This window comes from Bidens hawaiensis, unplaced genomic scaffold (assembly GCF_021521415.1).
Source record: "Bidens hawaiensis isolate Kalapana, Puna unplaced genomic scaffold, B.hawaiensis_p1.1 tig00009159_1, whole genome shotgun sequence".
Taxonomy (NCBI): Eukaryota; Viridiplantae; Streptophyta; class Magnoliopsida; order Asterales; family Asteraceae; genus Bidens; species Bidens hawaiensis.
In genome coordinates this window covers 639,581-653,447 of record NW_027491673.1, presented here as the reverse complement: position 1 = coordinate 653,447, position 13,867 = coordinate 639,581, and the positions used below count along the sequence as shown (strand labels likewise).

Here is a 13,867-nt window from a genome sequence, read left to right as displayed (position 1 = left end):
TTTCGAGAGAGATTAGGGGTAACTAACATATCCGACAAGATAAGAGAGTGGACATTGAAATGGTTTGGACATGTGAAAGACAGACGGTGTACCCTGTTAGATCTGTAGAAAAAAATAATATATAGCGAAGGAGGGGTAGAAGCCGACCTAAATTGACTTGGGATGAGAGGAAATGGTTGAGGATATGAACTATTGGAGACGTAGAATTAAGGTTAATGATTTTTAGAGAGAAATGAGTGCCTTAAGGGCTTCTGTTTACCTTACTTTTATCACACCACATTATGCTATTTTCTTTTCATATACAATATATTTTTATGTATTAGTCATATTATTTTTTACTACGTGCTATTATTTATTATATTAATATAGAACTTTGATTCCCTCTTATATTTCATCGTACATATGTTTTTTAGAGCTGAGGGTCTCTCTGGAAGCCACCCTCCCCAGACCTTATAGGCTATAGTTTTGCTATTTGTGGGATTCCACTGGGTATGATTGATTGACTGACTATGTCTAACCACAATTAACCATGCTTGATCCATATTTTCTATGTTTTACCATGGTTGATCTAATTTACCATAATGATTTATAGCAAGTCATCGTGGGTCATATTTTTGTATGATAAGTGTTAGTAACTTATTACTTATGTTTGATAGGTGTTAATGTGTTATTATGTGAAATTGTGTTGTATTCAGCCGCACAAGTGGCTTCACATCACGCAAGTGTACTAGTATAAAATTATGCAAATAAAATATAATATATTTCAAAAGTCAAATATTGTTGTCGTACATACATTTTAAGGTTTACAGGTTGGTACAAACATTTTTTTACTACATTATACCACACCTTTCTCAAAGTAGAGGATGCCATGCATGTACACTATAAGTTTCAGATGCACACATAGTCCGAATCCAATTTCTAGCGACTTATGAATAGATTCTAGTGACTTATGAATAACCCGTAGTCATGTGAAAGTCTTATAGCATTTCGCTTGAGCACACATAATACATTAGAGATGTTAATATATTGGCTGTTTGTTTACATCTGAATGAAACTATTCAGATGTAAACATCTAATTCATTCAGACTTCAGACTGTTTGGTTCCAAACAGAAAAACATTTGAATGGTTAAAATTAGGTCTGAGACTCATTCAGATCTGAATGGGACAGAGACTCAATCAGATCTGACTCATTCAGATCTGAATGAACCAAACAGTCCATTAGTCTAATCAATCCCAACATTAGTCAGCTTGTATTGTATACTGTCGGCCGATTTTAATTCCAAGACAACCAATTCTAACACACACATTTGCATAATTCGTATTTCACCATTTATGGACACACATGTAGAAATCCCCACTAGTCCAAATGAAATATTCAACATCAGATTTTAATAAAAATTATTCCAATATCGATTCCATCAAGCGCGTTAGGTTGAGAACCAAGATTAACATCGTATATATTCGACGAATTCACCAAGAGCGAACATATAATGTGAAAATCGTAACCCAAAAAGAAACCAAAGTGAGCTTAATTAGAACATCAATAATAAACATTTACGACGAATAATTGACATAATCCATGTTGCTAGTTTGTTTCAGCAGACAACTGACTAAAAATCCTAAGAAATCTAACATGAAACCAGCACTAAAAATTTTGTAAATCACTGACAAGGTTGAAAAGCCTGTACAAAACCTTACCTGGAATATAATTTTTAGAATTTGTTGATGGATCCGTAGACAATCACGAGATATTAGCTACAAGCATTGTTAATTCTTATTTGAAACATAATTTGTTGGTGAATCCGTAACGCCATCTCTTTGGCTCATCAACGTCTTGGTACACAAATTAGGAGGTGAAGGGCCAAAAGAAAAATATCCTCACACGATTTAGCAACTTTCGTATAAGTGACTACTTACAAGTTACCAGTGAATATTTTCCGTAAGGTTGAGTATTAATTACTAGTCCATAATTAAGACGTCTACTAATTAGTAATTACTATACAGAAATTTTTGCAATAGAATGAATATTAAATATCATTGTATTGTAATATTTGTTTGCAACGTTTAATTAGTGGTGTTTTCTAAGCAATTTGTTTTTCATGTAATATAGGGGCAGCATACAACAAAATTATTTGAGTTTGTCTTTGTTCTGGCTGGTAGCCAATTGTTTTCACGTTTTTGTTTCATTTTGTGGATACTTGTTTAGATGTTTACAATATCTTGATCATTTCTTGTTGGTTTGCTTTATCTCCCATTGTATTGTCAAGGGGTGGGGTTCACTGTGTTTGTAACATCTTCTCGTTATTTCTAATATTTTCCTACACTTTTACCATTTATTCAAAGAAAGCCGAAATAATATTATAAATACCATTTGTGAGATGAACTCTTATATCTATCTATCTAAATCTCTACCAAAAATTTATATGCCTATTGCTTTCATACCTCCTTTCAAACCAGCAGATTACTTGATTTATGATTTGAGGTTTTTCATGTGTTTGACCCGAATTTGCGGATATACATATATATGTATACTAATTTTTATCCCCCGTATTATGGGTGTTGTTTTATATTGTTTGTTCTAATATTTATTTATTTTTTGAATTTATATGTTTTTTATTGTATGAAAGTTAATAATACACTTATGGTTTAATGATAAATTGTTTCATAAATAAATGAGATGTTATAACCCAGTTTAAAAGCTATATGGTTTTGATGAGACCCATGACCCGTTTATTTTTTTTTACTATAAAGTTTGTTTTTTAATTATAAATAATATTATAAAAGTTAATAATATACTTATGGTTTGATGAGACCCAAGACTCGTTTACGGGGGTCGTTTTATATTATTTTTTTATAATATTTATCTATTTTTTTGAATTTTTATTTTTTTTATTGTATGAAAGTTAATAATATACTCATGGTTTGATATTAAATTGTTTCACAAATAAATGAGATGATATAATCCGGTTTAAAAGCTATATGATTTTGATGGGACCAAAGACCCGTTTATTTTTTTTACTATAAATTGATTTTTTTAATTATAAATAACATATATCTTTTTTTAAACAAATCAGATATTAATTTTTATTATATACTATTTTATAGGATTTTCACATCAATGATTTGGTGAGAATAATTTTTAATTTAATGAGATGTTATAACCCATTTAAGAAATATCTGGGTTTGGTAAGATCCATACCCATGAATTCGGGTCAAATGCATGAGAAGTTTCCATTTAAAAATCAAACAAATCTGATGACTCGAAAAAATGGAGGAGCGACCAAATCGCGACACGTGGTATTTTTATGTCTTCGTTTATATATATTATAGATTATAGATGTGTGTATATAATGTTTGGATCCAATACAATAAATTTATCATACTTAAACATACGAATCAAAGAAAATTAGAAAAACGAGCGGTGGCAAATGTGTAAATACTTAATCAAATTAACTGTTTTTCCTTATGAGTCTGAATCTTGTTTTCACTTACTCTATTTTTTCCTCATGAGTCTGAATCTTACATTGTCTGAATCTTATATTACCACCGAAGTTGTTGCTTTTTATATCAATTGCTTGATAAGATAAGGTGAATCAAATGCTTTATCAATTGAGCTTGCAAATTGGACCATCATTATGTTTCAATCTAGTTCGCCAAGTCGATGCACTTGAAAATTTTCAAACTATATGATTTGTTGTTTACATCAAGAAAGTAGATCTGAATTGCTAAGCGCGATAGGGAAGTTATGTCAGTTAGGGCTTTATTTTCATAGGAGACGAAGATTTATTTGTATGGAGAGAAAGAGAAACAAAAATCAAGTGCAAAATAGTTGATAAACCCCAGTTATTTAAATTAAACACCATCCAAGTGATTACGCTATGTCATCTGCTGTGATTTCTTGTTTGATATTTTGTTTGATTTCCGAAGAATTCATTTGTTTAAATGCTTTTTTTTGTTCAAATTTGAGGGTGAATTTATTACAAGTTTGCTACCACACTTTTTTTTCTAATTTTTTTCAATTTGCGCGTGTATCAAAAAAATTGGTTTGTAAACTTTGTATGATAGTCCTCCATATATATGTTAATACGTAATTGTAAATTTATATACATAAGTTTAAATAAAAGATGAACAGTCTAGCAACTAATTAATTAAAGTTTTGAGTGGCGCAATAATTTTCGAGACAGCAAAAATTAATGTGCTTTTGGAGGCATTATTAAAGTTTTCTTTTGTTTGGGACAGTGACACGTAAATATGTTTACATGTGATCGTTATTTGCGGAGGTTGAATAATCCAAACAAATAATAATCAGAAGAATAAAATATGAGGAAGTCAAACGAGAAAACCAATTGATTCCTTACAAATATCATTCTATTGGGACACTTCATCATTATGTTGTCACCAAGAAGATAACAATAGTGGGTGGTTAAATGTTAAATCTTTTAGGAGAGATTTAAACGTAAGGTTGTAAGTACTTAATGTTATTAGTTTATACATAGATCTATTTTAGATAATAGTTTTTAAATAATACTACAAAAAAATATATTATCTTTTAAATGATAAGTTTTAGTTTCCTTTCTAGTTTGATTATAAAAATTTAACAGCCCCATTATCTTAAAATAGCCTTTGGTAAAATGGTTGGGAGTTTGAATTCTGACATAAATATTGGTCTTAATTGGTGTAATAGCTTGTATTAACTCACTAGAAAATGAAGGGTGTCAGAATTGATCAATTTAAAGACAATCTCATTTATTGGGCCCTAGGTTACACCGTCATTAGTAACGCGAGTAGTCCAGGCGACCGTTCTCCTCACTTACTTTTTGCCGAGTGAAATGGATGATTTTTCTATTGTCCAATGGCTATGATGTCGTTATGGTTTAAATGGAGGTGTGGGTTGGATGAAGCAGAAAGGTTTCTAGTTAAGAGCATAAAGGAACATATGCAATCGGTCAACCGGGTAACGTTCAATTATGTGTTAAATTGGAATAATCTATTGCCAATAAAAGTCATAATATATCTTAGCCCGAAGGGCAGAAATGGAAAGGTTACCAATATTATTCGAGTTAGCTAAACGAATCGTTACCTTTTAAGAAAAAGGCTAAAGTGGTCCATGAGGTCATCTTGTCTACTCTTTGGTGCATATGGATAGAGGTGCATAAAATACCGAACCTGGAACCGGCTTTTTTAATACCCGTACCCGACCCTACCCGTAGGGTACAGATAGGGTATGCATTTAGGTACTAAAACCCGAACCCGAACCCGAACCGGACTCGATTTATACCCGGTAATACCCGAAAACCCGAACCGGTTCCATACCCGAAAACCGGGTTTTTCCAATACATGTAACCGGGTATTTCAAATATCCGATGTATACCCGAAAAATACCTTAAAAATACCCGAAAAATAACCCTAAAAACCACAACCTTTTAGAAAATCCAATCTATACCCGAAAAATACCCATATAAAAGCCCGAAAAAACCCACAAATAGGGTTTTTTCAATACCTGAAAATAGGGTATTCAAATACCTGGTTCCATACCTGACCCGAACTCGATGCATAGGGTATGGTTTTTAGAGGCAATACCCGGACCCGAACCCGGCCCGGTTTTTACCAATACCCGATTTTCCAGTACCCAGTCATACCCGAACCTGGTTCCATACCCGAACCTAGGTAATTGAAAAACCCGATTTGTACACCTCTACTTATGGATGGTGTAAAACGGTCTAGTGTTTAATCAAAATCCCCAAAATCTCGCTTAGATCATTGAAGAAGTTGGCCCTGGATTGGGCCAAGTTATTTGGGCTTCAATGGGATGATTGGATGGCTTTCAACGTAGTTGTTGACTTGTTGTTTTAGTTTATTTATTATTTCAATTACTTCTAATTTATTCCGCTCCAATTAGCGCTCATTGTTTTTCACTTTTTAGTAATAACCGTCAAGTTCTTTAGGCCCGAGCCATTATTGTGTTTGATTATACTTTACACGAACCACATTACTATATCCTGGTCAGTCACGTATGTATAAGTGTATGTAAACAAGATCAAAGTTGTTATAACACATATCTCACTTTATCATCAAACAAGATATAATTTAATTATTCTTTTGTGTTCTTTAAGTTCTAAGCTTTTCTGTGTTTTAGCTCAACTGACAAGGGAAAGTGAAGATTTGGACCGCAGACTGCAAGGTCTCAAGTTCAAATCCACTCGCAACCGGTTTTACCACAGTACGCCTTCCGGCAGGTTTCCCCAGAACAAGATAGTAGCCTTTTATCGTTAGGTTACCCTTAATTGGCGGGCTTTATTCGTTGCTTGTGGAAGTTATGATTAGGCTATAAGTGGCTTTAATTAATTATTAAAACAGCGACCCGGCCAATCTCATACTAGAAGATATCAAATATCGTGAATATTGAATTATTGACTATTGGCAATGGGTGGTTGTAAAATACCATAAATTTTATTTATTGAAAATAATAAAATATTTTAATTGAACGAATCAGATTACATCCAACTTGCATCAGATCAAATGATTAATAACCAGTAAGTCAATCATGCATGCAGTCGACTTGGACTTGGACTTTGACTTAGAAATTCAACCATTTGAATTATTTAGTATTCACAACTTTCCTAAAAGGTATGTTGCAGTTTTTTACTCTTCCAACATTAATAAAAAAAATGTGGCATAAGATAATTGCTTTGTATCATCTATGGATGATCATTGCATATTATTATTGTTTAACTTTTTTACTGTTACCGTTATAAGTTTGTGCTGCCCTTGATAATACTGTCTATGCAGATCAACCAATTATCAAAGATGGTCAAACCATTGTTTCGACCGCGAAGATGTTCGAGTTGGGATTTTTTAGCCCCGGAAGGGCCACGAACCGATACTTGGGGATATGGTACAACAAGATATTGGTCTGTAGCGTTGTATGGGTTGCTAACAGGGACAAACCGATTAGTGACAATTCGGGCATGTTCAAACTAAGTAGCAATGGAAACCTGGAGGTTCTGAGTGGTAATAATACTTTGGTTTGGTCATCCAAGTCGACTGTATCTAGGCGGAGTTCTAATCCGATGGTGATGGTCCAGCTTCTGGATTCTGGTAATCTTTTTGTGTCAGAGAGGGACGATAATAGCACGATTTGGCAAAGTTTTGATCATCCTGCTGACACGTTACTACCAGGAATGAAAATCGGGAAGGACTTTATAACGGGAATAGAACGAACGTACACTTCTTGGACGAATCCTGATGATCCTTTGACGGGTGTTTATAGTACTAAATTTGACACAAATGGATATCCGCAAATGTTGGGGTTGCATGGTCAAGATGTAATATCAAGACTTGGACCATGGGATGGTCCCGGGTTCAGTGGCCTTGCTATTGAAAAAGAAACTAATATTTACAAAGCCGAGTTTGCTGTTAATGAGAAGGAAGTATATTATTCATATGAGCTTAGAAGTTCTGTTGTTCAAAGAATGATCATAACATGGGATGGCAAGTTACAGATAATGCGTTGGATCGATCGAAACCAAGAGTGGATTGTTTATTCTGATCTTAGAGTAGATAGTTGTGATCTTTTTGCGGTCTGTGGTCCGTATGGAAGCTGCAACATTAACAAGCGTCCACCTTGTATTTGTATGCCGGGATTTGAACCAAAGAATCAAGAAGAATGGGACGTATCTGATTGGTCGAGTGGGTGTAAACGCACAACGCATTTGAATTGTACGGATATGAATGCGGATGGGTTTCTTAAAACTACAGGAGTCAAGTTACCAGACACTCGAAGGGCGTGGTATGATTTAAGCATGACCCTTGGAGAATGTGAAATGGCTTGCAGAATGAAATGTAATTGTACGGCTTATGCAAATATAGATATCAGTAAAGGGGGAAGCGGATGTTTGCTTTGGTTTGACGAGCTAACAGATATACGAGACTACGATGCAGATCATCATCTTTACATAAGAATGGCTGCCTCTGAGTTAGCAGGTACACATGTTTCTTCTGTTTGACTTAATCTTTTAGTTCACATATGAATTGTTAATAATTAGGGTAGATGATCTGTACTTGGAAGTAGTCTATTATTTAGGTTTACACAAGTTTAAAAAACAGGTCGAACAAGTTTTGATCGAATCTTGTGTTCTCTGTTTTATTCTTTTGTTTCATTTTGTGCTATTATCTTCATTACCTTGTTCTGTGTCTACCAAAAGTAACTAACTATTACTGTTTACAAATGGAAGGTTACCAGTCCGATTCCACCGAAAGGAAAATAATAGTTATCAGTGTCTTATCATTTACAACTGCAATGCTTCTGTGTGTGTTAGTTTATGTGTGTAGACAGAGAAAGAAAAGGCTTCAGATAAAAAAACAAGGTAACACAAATAAGCATTTATGCATGTTTATAACAGTATGGTTTTTATAATTTAAAATTTATTAATCTAGAGTAATTGGGCATGTCTTCTTTAGGAGACATTGAGTATGCCCTTGATAAAAAGAAGGAAAGTGTCCGGACACAACTTCTTGGCGATATACCGTTCGTTAGCCTATATAAAGTTGCAAAGGCTACAAATAACTTCAGTGAGTCCAATAAGATCGGAGAAGGTGGCTTTGGTCCTGTTTACAAGGTAATTAAATTAATTGATTCTTCTACGATACAAACGTAAATGGATGAGTTAAACTATAATGTTTTAGGGTGTGTTGGAAGACGGACAAGAAGTCGCTGTGAAACGCCTCTCAGACACATCTCAACAAGGGATCGAAGAATTCAAGAATGAACTCATCTCTATTTCTAAGCTTCAACACAGGAACCTTGTAAAGCTTCTGGGATACTGCGTTCATCGAACTGAAATGATTTTAATTTATGAGTACATGGTTAACAAAAGCTTGGACTCAATTATCTTTGGTATAATAAACCTGTTAATAGTGTAGAATTTCTTACCAGATTGACATATCGGTAGCACACAGATCGAGTAATATATTATTTTGCACAGATGAAACGAAAAGTTCAATGCTTGATTGGCCTCAACGCTTTGGTATCATACATGGAATGGCTCGAGGCATTCTATATCTACATCAAGATTCTCGTGTGCAGATTATCCACCGAGATCTCAAGGCGGGTAATATATTGCTGGACGGTGACATGAATCCAAAGATATCTGATTTCAGCCTTGCTAGAAAGTTTGTAGGCCATGATACCACTGGCAAGACAATAAAAGTGGTCGGGACATAGTAAGAACCTATACCTAATGTGATCTAGTATATTAAAGGTGAATGAAACTAACATGTGTTTTTCTTATTATTATCTACTATGTTGGAGTGGTTACATTTCTCCTGAGTACGCCGTACACGGGCGTTTCTCTATAAAGTCCGATGTATTTAGTTTTGGTGTTGGAGATAGTGAGTGGTAAGAAAAACAGAGAATTCTCGCACAAAGACCACAGTGACAACCTTCTTGGACATGTAAGTTAATTTGTTGTCCTAAATTCCGATGTCGTGATCAATGCTTCTTTTAAACAACATCCTTTTTGCATATATAAACTAAAATATTAATTCTGGCATGATGTAGGCATGGAGACTTTATAAACAAGGAAGGTCAATTGAACTTATGAGTGCATCCTTACATGCCTCGTGTGTGGTCCACGAAGTAACACGATCAATACATGTGGCGCTATTATGTGTGCAGCATCATGCAAAAGATAGGCCAACTATGTTATCGGTACTTCTAATGCTTGTTAGTGACAGTGATTTGCCTCAACCAAAGCAGCCTGCTTTTTTTACAGAAGAGGAGAAAACCTGTAAAGCTGACATTGATTCCTCACTTGATGAATACACGATAACACTATTGTATCCTCGGTAGCAAGCCGTGTGATGGCTGTTATTACATCTGACTTGACTTGATGAAATGACTTCAATTTTGAAATTGAAATTTCGGGTATTTGACTTTAAAAATTCTTTTACTCCTATGATACTGGCATTGTGTACCATTTACAAGAACATATATTATCACTATATCATAAAACTATACACAAGATATATGATGATAATAATATGAGGTTTGGACTTTGGAGTGTAACTTTGAAAAGTAACAAGTTTTGTGTTTCTAGTTAAAAAGTTACATAAACAGGCTGTGGTTCGAAAAAAGTAAAATAGCAATAATTTATGGCATCAAAAGTATTAAGTTAGTTGCAATGTCGATATAACATGTAAAAAGTATTAAATACGTTTAGATGTCAAAATGGTTTAGATTATTAATATTCAACCTCTATTTTAGAATATTTGGACCTCTTAGGATATGTTGGGGGCAAGATCTTTAAGTAGAGTCCCAAACTTCTAATTATCAAATTTTGAGTATGGTATGGTTAATTTATTGCAGGTTCAGAAATCTTAAATAGTCTTTTGACAGAAAGGGTAGTTTCGTCATTATAAATTTTTTTATGGAAACACATAATTTGATGAAATTTAACAGTTTTGTCAAGATTGATCTTTTATGGGTCAGTTTTGACTTTGGAGTAACAGGTAAGGTCAATGAAATGTTTGTATCATGAAGGGTATTTTGGGTATTATTGAAAATCCGCAAAATGTCATTGTTCTAGTCAAGTCTGACTTTGTGTTAGACTTTGATTTTTTGATGGTCAAAATTGGTATGTGGTCGTGGTTGACCTTTATGGTTTATGGTCAATTTAGACCAAAAAGTAAGATCCGGTCATCCACTTATTGGATCATTGCTGGTATTCGAGTTCGAAACCAAAAGTAGTGTTCTTGTTTTAGGCTATGTTATTACAACACTTTGTCTAGATTTCATACTGTTCTTAGTAAGCGAGTTAGAAGCTTAACTTCGTCCTAAGAAAGATTTCTAACCTTTACTCGTTATGTTTTCTAAAGTAATAAAATTACCAGGGCATTGTTTTCATTTCCATAAAAAAACTTGTAGATATGCTCAAACTTCATACCAAGTTTTTTGCATAGTGATCATGAGTCCAACTTCATTTTTAATACGAGGTAAACATGCAGTTACAGTTAGTCGGTAAAAATATCTTTAGCAAAAATGCAACAATCTAATAACTTTTTTCACAATATAAAATAGTTTTAAAAAAATATATAAACTCTTAACACCGCTGGATTAAGTGTGAGACAATGATGATGTACGGATTCGAAACACGCATGTGACAAGAGTTATCTTCTGAGTGCCGGTTCAATTCCAACTTTCGAACTCGGATATGTTAAGTTTGTATACAGTAATAAACTAATAATGTAACCCTTCAAGATCGAGTCCCGACAACTAGTTGCTTCGAAAACATTGAAAATAAAAAAAGTGAAAGATAAATACACGCATCTTTGAACAAAAGAATTTGAACTATATAATTATATTCTCGCATCCCCTGAGGCTTATCTTCAACTACAACACAAACAAAACACTTGTCATCAGAATGACACAATCCTTCAAGAGAGGCGGCCACGCGTATAGACAGACTGCTGCTATTTCTTACACGAAGCAACATTATTATTATTATTATTATTATTATTATTATTATTATTATTATTGTAACAACTTATAAAGTTATAAACATGACCGAAACTCAAAACAACTCAACTTGTCTTCTCATTTGAAATTACACATTAAGAAAGATGGCCAGCGGACAACAAGAGGATATGAAAGTGAAGTGGATGGGGCGGCGTAGTACGCCGATGAGCCCCGCCACCATGGTTGTTGCTGGTATCGTCACCGCTTCCGCAATTGGTTACTTGTATTACGCAAACAAAAAACGCGAAACCGAAGATGGAAAGCGCAGGTACCCGGAAAATACTCCGCCTCCGCTGGCTCGACACCAATGAATTATAGCTTTTAAAAGAGTTTGAAAATGATGCGTGTTAGCTATATATGATTTTATGAATGTATGGTTTCTTTCAAGTTTATGTTACTTATACATGTTTTGTAAGTAGTCTAACAATGTGGAAAGTTTTATGGATTTCTGGATAACAAATTTCTTTTTTCTTTATTTGTAAGAATTAAGAACTGCAAACTAAATTAAGAGCATAAATCAAGATGCTCTTGTGGTGCCACAACAACCGTCAAGTGCTACCGTCAATTGACGGTTGGTGATACTTTTTCCTTGGAATGCCCAAGCCAACGTTGAAACCCGGTTAAGACAATACACTCTGGCGGTCAGAGTGAGAGTTGGGGGCATTGGCACTCTCCAATTTAAAGAATTTGAAAAGTCAAAATAATCAACGTTTTTCTTTTCTAAAAGTTAAAACACCCATTGAGTTTCAAGTGGGATCTTTCGTTATGTTAGAACTTATAAGTATATCATTGTAGATGAGTCATCCATTAAATTGGATCTACCGATAGAATTGAATGGTATTAATTCACAACATGTATCTGTTACATCCTATGTACATTTTATCAAATTTGATGAGAAGCTCCCCATAGCCATTGTTGACCCCAATACTACACAACAAGCGTAAGATGTCTAGAATACACTACAAGAAATTAGATGTATGGGGACGAGACCTTTTAGGCTTTTAAGGAAAACATGTCCTCTCTATAGGTCTAAATTCCCTGTAGGGACATGTTGTCTTCACAGGTTTGGTCACTACACGCTTGTACCGATAGGTCCTTAAGTCATCTCTACAGGTGTTGTCTCCATAGATTACTTTTAGGAACGACATGTGGTGTCAACAAATTTAAGTAGAAAATACCTACTTTTAGTTTGTAGGGAGGACAAATCGCCTCAATACAATTAAAGTAAAAAAATATATATTCAATTTATAGGAACTACATGTCGTCTCAATAGACCAATAACAAAAAAATTATATGAAATCAGACTAATAACAAAAAAATTATATGAAATCTTTAAAGACGATATATCGTCCCTACAAAATAAAAGATTTTAAAATTGAAATATTTTAATAAACCAATAGGGACGATATGTCACCTCTAAAGGAATATATATATATATATATATATATATATATATATATATATATATATTTTACAGTTTTTAATTTTCATTTTAACATGAATTAAACAATATAAAAAGGTAAACGACACATAATATTAAGCGAAAGTTCAAAATACAAGATATTTAAAGTTCAAAACGCAAGATATTCAAACTTCTAAATAAAGGCAAAACATTCAGTTCCTAGTCATCGTCTTCATCATCTTAATCAAGTTGAGGCAATTTTCTTTTCAAAGCATTTATTTCTTGTCGGAACTACAGCGTCATTTGTTGCATTAGAAACTGGTGGTGTTGGTTTTGTTGTTGCATTATTTCCAGTAATGCTTGGTTTGAGAATGGTGACACTTGTTGCTGCTGCTGGTTGGCCTGCTGCTGCTGCTGCAATTCTTGCAGTTGTTTCACTTTTTTCATTTCTTCTTGCATGTCTTGCAATTGTTGTTGTTGCGGCAGAGGGTATCCACGATATTTCTGGGGTTACATTTCTCACAACACGTCCAACACCGCGTATGTAGCCACGTTTAGGACCTAAAGCACGCTGGAGTACCCCAATCTCATCAACTGTTGCTGGATCAGCCGAATCTTTTAACGTTTTTGCTAACTCGTCTTGAATTTTACCCTACATTAAACAATACATAAGATGTTTTTTTTTACTATAACATGACAACAAAACTGTTATAAAACGAGCAGAACCAACATGTTCAAATAATTAATAATAGACAATAGCTTTCATCTATCTCAACAAATGCAACATACTAAGGGTCTGTTTGGTATGGGATAATGGAATGGACGACAGAATGGAATGGACGTGGTAATGGAATGAGTTATTACCATTCCAATGAAATGTTTGGTTACCACATGGGAATGAAATGAATCATTACTTTGTATTGTTGGTAGGTAAGAAAAAAATAAAATT

The 13,867-nt window shown here is 34.0% G+C and overlaps 1 pseudogene across 1 annotated transcript; it reads left to right on the top strand.

Annotated features, from left to right (window-relative positions):
- The first annotated feature begins 6,742 nt into the window (after positions 1 to 6,742).
- LOC143531344 (G-type lectin S-receptor-like serine/threonine-protein kinase At4g27290) lies at positions 6,743 to 9,998 on the top strand (annotated as a pseudogene). Its single transcript, XR_013135006.1, has 7 exons — positions 6,743 to 7,984; positions 8,236 to 8,367; positions 8,462 to 8,619; positions 8,687 to 8,897; positions 8,986 to 9,223; positions 9,312 to 9,454; positions 9,561 to 9,998. The product of XR_013135006.1 is annotated as a G-type lectin S-receptor-like serine/threonine-protein kinase At4g27290 (transcript).
- The last annotated feature ends 3,869 nt before the right edge of the window (positions 9,999 to 13,867 follow it).